The sequence below is a fragment of the Ipomoea nil genome, unplaced genomic scaffold, assembly GCF_001879475.1.
Source record: "Ipomoea nil cultivar Tokyo-kokei standard unplaced genomic scaffold, Asagao_1.1 scaffold0436, whole genome shotgun sequence".
NCBI lineage: Eukaryota > Viridiplantae > Streptophyta > Magnoliopsida > Solanales > Convolvulaceae > Ipomoea > Ipomoea nil.
In genome coordinates, this window is record NW_017616864.1 from 244,488 (window position 1) to 257,227 (window position 12,740).

Genomic DNA, 12,740 nt, shown 5'->3' on the forward strand with positions numbered 1-12,740 from the left:
TTTCTCCATTTTATATCATCAGATTTCTACTTGTTAAAAGTCAACCTAAATCAAATTATGGGTTTTAATTAATACATACGTAATAATTCTCAAAAAAAAAACATACGTAATAATTATTATAGTTGTCAAACCACGTAAGAAAAATAAATCATTACGGAAAAATCGCTAAGACGACTTTTAAAAAAAAAAATACACTTGATAATTATAAAGTATTTAATATTTTAATAGTTAATAATAAAATATTAAATATTAATCTAAAAAAATCTATAATTTTAAACTGTATAAAAATTTAAAGAATCAAAACACAATTCCACAAAAGTCACAACTCACAAAGTATCAACTTACTTCCAAACTTCCAAATCAATTCATAGAATCATAGAGAAACGACGTTTTATGAGCGATTTGAACGATTTAAGTTTATTTCTATTAAAACGACATCGTTTTGAGAGAAATAACTCATTAAATAGAATAAAAAATAAAAATGACTAATCGACGAGTTAGACGACTGGCCGCCTAGAACACCGATTCTAGTAATAAATCTAGGCGTGATTTTTACAATAATGATCATTACTAAGAAAATCATATGTCAGTGGTTGATCCTAGTAGGAACATGTTTTCTTGTGCTGACAAAAATTGCCTATAAAAGGAGGCCACTCCCTATGCAAGTTTGCATACTAATCTCTTCTCTTTTATACACAGACAAGCAGCTTCCTCAGCTTTTGTGACATGCGTTTCTGACATAAAACATGTCCCAAATGAATTTTTCTTTATATTGTCTACATTTTTAAAAAAGTTTCATATTTTTGTTATTAAATTGTAAAATTTTTCATTCTAGCCTTTTGATCATTTTTTGGTAAATGACTGTTAGTTGATTAGATTAATTAGATGGTATAATTAATTGATTAAATTAGTTGATTGTAGAAAAGTGTTTGATAAATTAGCTGTTAACTGATAACTGTTTGGTATAATTTCTTTTCTTAACAAGTTAATTGAAAAAGTTATTTTGAGCAGATTTTTAAATTATAGCATTTTAGAATTATATAAAAAATAATTAACTAAATATATTAATTTTCTAATTAAGTCAAATAATTAATAGTGATCAAATAAATTAAAATTGATTAATAAACTAACTATTTTATCAAATAGGATGATTAATGTTAAAATATAGTAGTCCATATTTATATACAAAAGATATGATTTGAAGAAAGAATGTTGTTGCCATAGTGGGCCCCCCACAGTGTGAGTTTAGTGGGAATAAGCAAAAGAAGCTCAGAGGCGCCATTTAGTCGTCGTCCGGATAAAGATCAGACAAAGCGTAGCGACCCATTTCACTACAACAACAGCGCGATATCTTCATCGCTTCAATGAAATGCACAAGCCGGGATCGAACCCGGGTTTGTACCCTGGCAGGGTACTATTCTACCACTCAACCACTGGTGCCTCTTGCTCTACGTCACTCATATTAATTTACCTATTTTCTCACTTCCCTGCTGCATGAATCAATTGTCCACAATTCCACAATAAAATTTGCCTACTACATGCGCCTATCTTGGCCAGGCATTACAATTCTAGTTGTTATACAATGGACCATGATCGTCGAATACTGTATTAAATTAAAATGATATTTTAGTGTTACTATAATAAAGTTAGTGGGTGTGAAAAATGAAATTAAAAAACAAAAAATATTATTGTCAAATGAAACTGTAGTATAATTAAAATAATATTTTAGCATTTTTATAATGAAATTAGTGTGCTTGGAAAATGAAACTAAAATTCAGAGCCATACAATAACATATATTGGCTCTGTTTGGTAAATGGTTGTTAGTTGTTAGCTGATTGTGTTAATTAGAATGTATAACTACTTGATAACATTAGCTGATTGTATAAAAGTATTTGGTAAATTAGCTGTTAGCTGATAGCTGTTTGGTATAATTTCTTTTATGAAAAAACTAATTGAAAAAGTTGCTTGGAGTAGCTTTTTGAATTTTAACATTTTGGAGTGGCAAAAAACTAATTAGCCAAACACTTGTATTAATATTTTAACTAAATCAAACAATTAATAGTGATCAAATAAGCTAAAATTGACCTATAGGCCAATTTTTTACCAAACAGGGCCATTGTCAAATAACATGAAGTGCAATTAAAATACGCTTGGACTGCAACCGTCGCCGCACGACTTGCTCCAAGCGAGGACACCGTCTCTTGGCTGAGCACAAGGCTCCGCCAAGTAGCCGGCCGAAGAGCAGCCGACCCCATGGTGGCCGACCCCGAGGGTGCAAGTCCCTCGTGGCTCACTTGCCCGGGTCTGGTGCCCCGGGTTCGGTTCACTCCGAATCCGTCCTTAATTATTCCATCAGAATTGATAACTTCTACATTTTGATTTATTTCTTGTACACCGATAAACATTTCAAAATTACCATCTTTCACTTTTTACATACTTTTTCATTTATGTACACATTTTATTAATAGAATATTTCGTTAACTATTTGTTATTCTTAACTTACTCATTGCAAAATAATGTATAAACTTTTAATGATAAAAAAATTATGATGATGTGCATTTTATTATTCTATTATTTTTATTATAGAAACTAAATGAGTGTACACAAAATGGAACTTGTGTCAATTTTTTTTCTATTCTATTTCAACTTTTTTATTCTTTGTTGTAAGAATTAAAATATAATAATATTTAGTTAATTTGATTTGTTTTCTTTCAAATATATATATATATATATATATATATATATATATATATATATATATATATATATATATATATATGGGATAGTTCACGTGTGTGAAGAGTGTCCCAGGTGAAAGATGGGTGAACTATGAGCTGTTGATCTAGATCAACGACTCAAATAAAAGATTTTTTTTTTTAATAAAAAATGTGCTTCCTAGGAACCGGATGCTTTCTCCTCCTACCATGTTGAACTAACGCACCTTAAGTGTTGAATTAATTGGTGCACCTTAAGGTTAAAATGGTGCACATTAATGGATTGTTTGGTTGGATGTACTTGCAATTTAATTGCAGCCTAATTCTTTGGCCATTCAAATTGCAATTCATACCCTCCCCCATATGAATTGCAATTCAATGGAGAATGGAAAGGGAAAAGGGAGGAAAATAATTTTTTTATCCTTGATTGTTATTACCATTATTATCACACAAGGACATTTTAGTCTTTATACAACTTCTTCCCTTCTCATTCCCAATAATTATATTATTCCATACCAAACAATGTAATTTGAATTCTTACTTTATTCCACTTTATTCTTTTCCCACCGAATTACAATTCATTTCCCCCTAATTCTTTCATTCCAACCAAACGCCCTGTAAGTGTATAACCTATGCACCTTAAATGTAGAACTGACGCACCTTAAGTATCAAACGGACACACCTTAAGTGTAAAATTGACGCATCTTAAGTGTTAACTGATGCACCTTAAAGGTTCAAACTGACACACCTTAAACTATAAACACCTTAAGATTTAAACTTAGGCACCTAACGTGATAAACGTATGCACATTAAGGTTTGAACTTACGCACCTTAAACTTTGAAAATACGCACCTTAAGCTTTACAATTACGCACCTTAAGCTTTCAACAATACAGAAAAAGTACCAATGCCACCGCACTTTTTTTTTTTTTTAATCTTCATTCTAAGTTGTTGATTTTGGTAAGATCAATGGCTATGATTAATTCGCATGTTTCACCGTAAGAAGCACATGCCAAAGAAGTAGCACTCGCCGCAGGAGATCGAACAGATCCGATTGGTTGATTCAAGTCTAAATAGCATCAAACAAAGCGATAAAGTGTTGAATTGCATCACCTACAAGCTGAACCTCACTGGTGGGGATTGGTACATGTGCACTTGGATCACTAACTTCATTTACGCTCACCTTCACATGATTTATATCAAGTACAACCCCATGAACTTGTCTACCACTGTAAGCTATCCCATATGCCACTGGCCGTCTAATTGGATCTTCGAAGAACAATTGACATCGTGCCCCTAACTGAATTAATTTTTAATTAAGATTCATATAAAATTTTATTGAAAAATAATAATAGGATTAACTATAAACGAATACTTGCAGCCGATAAATTACTAAAAGGGTCCAGGGAACTAGCTTTGTCACTTCGAGATGGTAGCTCAACATCCACACATACGTCATTCCCCTGCTTTGATTGTATAGATTGGTGAACAGGAGTCTGCAGAGAACTAAATTGTAGCATCATCTGAGTCATGCGTGCCTCAAATTGATCAGTTAACCGTTGACTCAATTCCTCCTACTTAGCAATATTTGTCTGATTTTGTTTTTCTAGCGCTAGTGCAACAATAGCATCAAGACGTGTATCAACGGCAGCATCAACCAATCGTTGAACATCTTCAGGAGTCTTTTGGCGACGTTTTGCATGGCCAAATACACTTTTGAAGCCATGTCTTCTTCCCATGGCTCTAACACGTCCAGAATGCTCATCAGTACCCAATGTAACAGTTAATGAATCTTGTCTTCCATCCTCAACAAATTCTCCTTGAGAAATTTGGAACTCAAGAGCATCCTAACATATATAAAAATTATTCAATAATAATTACTATTACTTTAGTAAATGACAACATATTTACTTACAATTTTTTCCACCACCAATCTTGTTGATTCAGTGCGATAATTTCCTGACTTGTCAATTCTTGCTTTCTTTCACTTTTCGGCTCTACGTGGAGGACTTGAAGGACTCATTGTATACGACGGATCTGCATCAGCACATGCTTGTTTTTCTTTCAACTTCTCATCCATCATCATCTTCTCCAACCTTTTATAACCTCCTCGAGCTAAAATATGTGGATGAATATTCTTAGCTTGTATGTCTTGATATTTTTTTCTTTTGGCCTATATAAATACAAAATATTAATCAAACTCTTTCCATGTCCCTCATAATAATGATTGAGTTTATGTTCGAAATATTGATAGAATAATAATGATACCTCATATTCTGGAACGGTATGCGACTTTACAAACTCATCCCATGTCTCTTGTTCAATGAAGTCGTATTTTTTACATGGGTTCATACCTGCAAAACGACCGTATATAAACTTGCTCACCAATTTCGCTTTAAAATCTTTCCACCGATCACCCACATATTTTATCCATTCTTTCCTCATATCAGTTTTGTCAGGAATATCATAAGTATTCTACAAAACAAAATTATTTATTAGTTAGAAATGTAATTATAGAAACTTTATGAATAAATCAAAATCTTAAAAAATTAAAAGTTACCAGGATTTGTTTCCAAATAGTACTCTTAATAGTTTCTGGGACATTCGACCATTCATCTATTGTGATAAGAGTATGGATTCGTCTCACTAATGCAACATAACTTTTAAATGCACTGCCTTTCTGGCCCGTAGACAGGCTTCAATCCATCAAGCTCAATGTGGTGTTTCCTCAAAGTAGAACGCTGCAGAATGAGTTTTTGCATACGAGTGGCACCCCTCGTCTTAGAAGTAGTATTACTACTTTGAGTAATATGAGTATCTAGTGTAGTACCATCCTGTGTAGTACCATCACCATTTTCTGAATCCATACGCCTGTTTAGAAACAAAAATTATTAGAATATATAGAAGTACTGCAATAAAAAAACTAAAAAACAAAATAAATAGTGGGCATTACATGTAATAATCAATTCCCCCATATCCCTTCATGATGATCATCTTGTGATGCATGTACTTCATCTATCTCATTATCAATAATAGTGGGCAATAAACTTGAAGAAAAGGGTGGTATTTCCCCAATATCAAAACTAACATCTTTATTCTCATCTCTAGTAATTTGTCTCTTTCCATGAAGAACAATTGACCATTTTTTGTCACAAGGATCACTAATATAAAAGACTTGTTTTGCTTGGGATGCCATTATGAACTGCTCATTTTTGTGCCCTTCACGATTAAAATCTACAAGTGTAAATCCTAACTCATCAACTTTTACACCATGTTTATTATCTACCCATTTACATCGGAACACCGGCACCCTAAAGAAAACATAATCAACTTCCCATATTTCTTCAATCACACCATAATATGACAACTCTGCAAACACAGGATTTGTATCTTTCGAACTACTAAAATGCATTGAATTTGCAACCAAAGTAACTCCACTGTTTTGCATAGTGCTCTTTTCATCTTGAGCTTTTGTATAAAAATAAAACCCATTAATTTCATATCCATTATACCATATGACATCCAAACCAGGACCATGTGCTAACCATGAAACAGTTTCAGAAACATTATTCTCCTCAATAACTTTATTTTCGAACCAACGAATAAAAGTTCGATTATGTTCGCCCACAATCCACATGTCTGTCCTTCTGGGATTTTGCTCTCTAATCAATGCCTTCTGTTCATCTAAATACGGTTCGACTTCACTTGTATTATGCAAGATGTACAAGTGTGCCTCCTCAACATCTTCACGAGGCATAGTCTTCACTTTGACTCCTCGAGTAATTCTTCCTTCATGTCGATTATTAGAAACACCAATAGCCTCTACCCCTGCCAAATATTCTGTACAAAACTCAGTAACCTCCTCTGCAACATAGCTTTCAACTATAGATGCTTCCGGCCTATATCGGTTCCTAACATAACCTTTTAATACTTTCATGTACCATTCAAATGGGTACATCCACCTCAAATAAGCTGGACCACAATGTTTGATCTCTCTCACCAAATGCACAAGCAAATGAACCATGATATCAAAAAATGAAGGTAGAAAGTGCATCTCTAGCTGACACAGTGTAACAATAATGTCATTTTGCAATTCATCTAATTTGTCTGGATCAACAACTTTCCCACATATTGCATTGAAAAAGAAACAAAGTCTTATGATGGTATATCTCAACTTTTTAGACAATATGCCTCTAACAGCCACTGGAAATAGTTGTTGCATTAAGACATGACAATCATGAGACTTCAACCCCACCAACTTTAAATCTTGCATATTAACAAGTCTACTGATATTTGATGAATACCATTGTGGTACTTTTCCTCCACGTAAACACTCACAAAAACTTATTTTCTCCTTTCTTGATAAAGTATGAGCAGCCGGAGGCAAATATGTTCTCTTATCTCCGCAACGTGGAGCTAATGTAGGTCGTATACGCATTTCAACCAAATCCAATCTAGCATTGAGTCCATCTTTAGTCTTACCTTTTATGTCTAGTTCCAACAAGACTATCACATACATTTTTCTCCACATGCATCACATATATACTATGTCTCACATCTAGTGTCTTCCAATATGGAAGATCAAAGAATATAGATTTCTTTTTCCACGGACTCTTCTCATTTGTAGGTATCTCAACATTATATTTTGACCTCTTACCTCTTTGAGATTGAAGTTTTTGAGTCTTACCAAAAGTAACATTGATGCATTCAACTCGTTCATAAACTTGATTCCCAGTCAATGGTTGTGGAGCATCTGTATAGTCTTGTACCCCATTGAATGCCTTTTTTAATTTTCGATAAGGTTGAAATTTATCAAGAAATCTCCGATGCCCCATGTATACAGTCTTTCTACCATGAACAAGTTGATGATAACATGTATTATCTTCACATATGGGGCATGCCTTATGACCTTTGACACTATATCCAGACAAGTTTCAATAAGCTGGAAAGTCATTGATTGTGCAAAAAAGCATTGCATGCAACTTAAAAGTCTCCTTCCGGTATGCGCCAAACACTAACACACCTTCATCCCATAATTGCTTCAAGTCATCAATCAAAGGCGCCAAAAAAACATCTATATCATTACCTGGTTGTTTTGGCCCAGAAATCATCAAGCATAATCATATGTATTTGCGTTTCATACACAACCACGGGGGTAGATTTTAAATTATCAACATAACTGTCCACGAGCTATGCTTGCTACTTAGGTTCCTGTGGGTGTTAATACCATCAGTACAAAGTCCAAGTCTAAGATTTCTCGACTCGTGGCCAAATTCAGGAAATGCATTATCAAATGTTATCCATTGAGAAGAATCAGCCGGGTGTCGAAGCTTGCCATCGGAAATTCTTTCATCTGCATGGCATGTTAAGTTCTTCGCATCGCTTGGATTTGCAAACATGCGCTTAAATCTTGGAAGAATTGGGAGATACCATAAAACTTTAGCTGGTGGACTTTTCAAATGTACTTTACCACTCTCTCTTGTTTTATAACGAGATGCCCCGCATATTGGACATGCATGCAAGTCTTTGTAATCATTCCTAAACAATATGCAATCGTTAGGGCAAGCGTGTATCTTTTTGTATCCCATACCCATGGGACACAACATCTTTTTGGCATCATACGTACTCTTAGGAAGTTCATTACCATCTGGAAGCATATCATTTACTATTTTAAGTAACGCAATAAAGCTCTTGTCGCTCCACCCATTCCCAGCTTTCAAGTTGAATAATTTTAATACAGCAGATAATCGGGTATATTTACTACACCCTGGTCATAAAGCTAAGGTTGTTTTGAATCATTCAATAATTCATCCAACTCATTTGACCGATTGGTAAACTCTTCTCCAACATCGCGAAACATTTCATCCAACTGATCTTCAGACTCATCATCTTCATTGTCAACATACATGTTAGATGTTGTAGCCACATCGCTTTCACAGTGCCAAATCCATTGTGTATAATATGGATTAATCCTATTAACGATTAGATCATCATATATGTCCTCTTCACCTAACCTTTTCTGATTACAACATTTCGTACAAGGACAGAAGAACCTCTTATTACTATTCGGAAGGTTATTCTTTGCAAACTGTAAAAAATTTCTAACTCCATCTTCATATTCCTGACTAAGTCGATTAGCTTTCATCCAACTTTTATCCATCACAAGCCAATCTAAAATAATAATAACCCTAGTTAAACATTTGTTAACACTATTTTAACAAATTTCTATAATAATAACTACTACAACAACTACACTAATTCTTAAAATTCAACATATATATATATATACAAAATAAATCCTAAATTTTCAAATATCAACACAATTCCATTTCTATTTCACAAAGGGCTTTATCTTTTCCATTTTATTTAGTAATTAGATTCTAAGACAATTTATAAGCCATCTCATAATTATTTAGCTCAAATTAGGTAAAACTAAAATTTATAAGTCATCTCATAAAACAAATTGTCAAATTCTTTAGCTCAATCTTTCTTCACCTAAATAACTAAACTACTACTTTCTCCATCTCATTTATAGATAACAATTTCTAAAAATTAAAAATATATAAACAATATTTCATAAAATTCCACATATACACATAACAATTCATAATTTACCCAATAACTTATAAAATTAAAAATATATACACAATTATTCCTAAAATTTCAAAATATACATAATAATAATTTATAAAATTCAAAAAATATAAAAAACTAATTAAATATTACATAATATATATATATATATATATATATATATATATATATATATATATATATATATATATATATATATATTACGTACCGGACGGAGACATGGCCGGCGAGCAGGGACGGCGGCGTCGGAGAGCAGGGACGGCGGCGTCAGATCTGAGGCGGCGAGGCACGAGCGGGCATGGAGAGCAGGGGCTGCTTCGCTGCTGCGTCGGAGCTGTGGCGTCAGAGAGCAGTGCGGACGGCATCGATCTGTGGTGGCGGCGGCTGGGGACGAAAATCAGTGGCGTGGCGGTGAGGCGATAATGAATTGTTTTTGTTTGAAATGAATTGCCGACGTCTGTAGCAATAGATTAGGGCGAAAATGAATATACGACGTCGGCTATATACTTAGCTGACGTCGTATACCCAATATTTTTTTTATTTTTTTATTCCTTATACAGCGTAAGTTATTTACATAACCGACGCCGTATGTTATTTAAATACGTAATTTTTTTTATTTAAATACCATACGACATCGACTAAGTAATTAGCCGACGTCGTATGTTATTTAAATTTTATTTATTTATTTATTTATTTATTTTAATTTTTAAATTTATTAAAATATATGAAACTAGACATGATTATATTACATACTTCAATTTTAACCAAACACAAAAATCTAAATTGTTATGTTTTAGATTCAAATTGTGATTGTGTTTCTTTCTTCCCAAGAAAGACATGAGCTTATTTATAATGATAATGGAACCTAGCCCTGAAGTGAAAAAGATAATTGAGTTTAAGGCATGGCAGCTTTTCTTCGATACGTGAGTGTGGAGAGATACGTGATCGCTGACTACCGCGGCGCTCCTCCTCCTCCTACGTATTCTCAAAATTTTCGCTCAAATTTCAGGGGGTATACGAATGGTTATGGTTATACCGACGGCGTTCCTCTAAGCCGTCCCCAATTTTATCCGAATGGTTATGGTTATACCGGCGGCGTTCCTGTCCGTCCCCAATTTTATACCCAAGTCTGGGAGGAGGAGGATAGCAGCGAAGAAGTAGAATTAGCGGCGCAAGATGTGAAGGGAGATTCTGAAAATAACGCCAACGCCCTGCAGAAATGCTGCAAATTCCTTGCGGACTGGTTTCATCAATTCTATGACAACTTTAAACAATTCCGTTACTACTTGGAACGGAATAGGGATAGATTTATGGAGTTCCTGGAGCATTGGCTCGAGTAATTAAATCTCCTTCCGATCTTTTATTATTTGTTTTTTGTTCAAAAACTAACAACACTTCAATTCTATCTCAGCTCTTTTCCACGTACTCTAATTAATTAATGTACGTACGTTATTACACTTACTTTTCAATTATATATATTATTGTGTACGTGTGTCCAGGGAGAAGCAGGAAAGGATTAGGAAGGCCAACGCCCTGCAGAAATGCTGCAAATTCCTTGAGGACGGGTTTAAACAATTCCTTGACTACTTGTTACGGAATATGAATAGTTTTCTCCAGTTCGTGGACCATTGGCTCGAGTAATTAATTCTCCAATCCTTTAATTACTTCAATTCTATCTTTTCCACGTATCCTAATTAATTAATGTACCTACGTTATTACACTTACTTTTCAATTATATATATTATTGTGTACGTGTGTCCAGTGTTTTTGACGAGTGGGAGGAGCAGGACAAGCAGGAAAAGATTAGGAGGGAGGAGCAGAAGAAGCAGGAAATGATTAGGAGAGAAGAAGAGAATAAGCAGGCAAATCTTATGAATAATGGATATTCTTATCATTATCATTATTATTATAATTATAATAATAATGATAATAATAATAATAATAATAGCGGATGTTGTCCATGCATTGCATTTGGAAGAGGCGAAGGCGGCGCTCCCTCACCCTCAAATAGAAATAGTGGCAATCACCGGCGGGGAGAAGTGGTGCAGAAATGCTGCGAATGCTGCAAATTGTGTAACCCCCCAAGAGGAGCTGATGAGGCAGTAATAATCAGACACACAATATAATATAATTAATGGTGTCTGCTCAGCTTCAACTAACTGTTAAGTTTGTTTGTTGCTGATGAGTTAGTTGTTATTAGATATTTTTTTCACGTCTTTCTTATTTTAGTACAAATAAATGCGAAATAGTTCAAGATTGTGATGGGATTATATTAGGCTTGAAAATTAATTAATAATAATTGTTATCTCTAGCTTTTCTCTTTTCTCTCTCTACCTTCGCTTCTTCCTCTCTTCTTTTCCTGCTTGCTTGTTTTTGTTCACGGGATGGATGGTTCATTATAAATGGTATTAGAGCTAGCTAGCTTAGGTCTTTCTGAGTACCCATGGACACTAAGCTAGTGGCTTAGGTGATTGAATTGAGCATGGGTAGGTTACTTAAGAGTTGATGTAGTCTCTTGGACTCAACAAATGAATATTCACAGATTTGCCTCAGCTCTCTTGTTTAACGTAATTACTTTGAGCGAGGTGGGATGTTTTTTTATGGAAATCGTATCTTAGAATGAAATTCATAAATATTATTTTTATTGTCTTTTTATAGTTTACTAAGTATGCGATGCACGGAATGAATGTGTAGATGTACGCATTCAGTGCTGAAAATTTAGAGATTTTATATATCTGTGTTTATGATTTGTATTAAGTGGCAAATTTACTTGTTGTCTAGCAACTCAGTTATATAAATCATTTCCTATCCTAATGTATTTGTATGGAAGGTATAATTTCTATGTAGATATATACCAATTTTGTCATCCTCGCAAAAAAAGAAAACATAATATCACAGGCTGAAACTATACATTATTGAAAACCACTTTGTATACGACATTGTTAGTACCAATTCATTAGATATTAGTTAATTTGCAATCGTTATACCCTGCACCACGGCGCATATAGCACTGTGCACCCCGCGCCTTCCAAAACGACGTCGTTTTGGTAAGTTATGTAGGTAGTTGCGTGATTATGTACATTATGGTATACAATTATGTGTCTTTTTATTTATACAATTATGTATATTTTATATACAATTATGTACATTTTTTTTAATACAATTATGTACATCCGAAACAGGAAATTTATGTGTATTATGTTAAGAGTTTATGTGTATTATGTTAAAAGTTTATGTGGATTATGTATTATGTTAGATTATGTGTATTATCTTTTAAAAAAAATATGTGTATTTTGTTATACAATTATGTACAATCATGTATAAAATTATGTGTATTTTAGTATAAAATTATGTACATTTTTTAACATGAGATTTTTTATTTTTAAGAAAATTAACCGCCAACACAGGGTAGCGAAATTTCAAAAAAAAAAA

At 33.7% G+C, this 12,740-nt stretch overlaps 1 protein-coding gene across 1 annotated transcript in view; it reads left to right on the forward strand.

Annotated features, from left to right (window-relative positions):
- LOC109172849 (putative late blight resistance protein homolog R1B-14) overlaps positions 1–12,740 on the forward strand; it is a 361,300-nt gene that overhangs the window by 9,473 nt on the left and 339,087 nt on the right. The window lies entirely within an intron of this gene.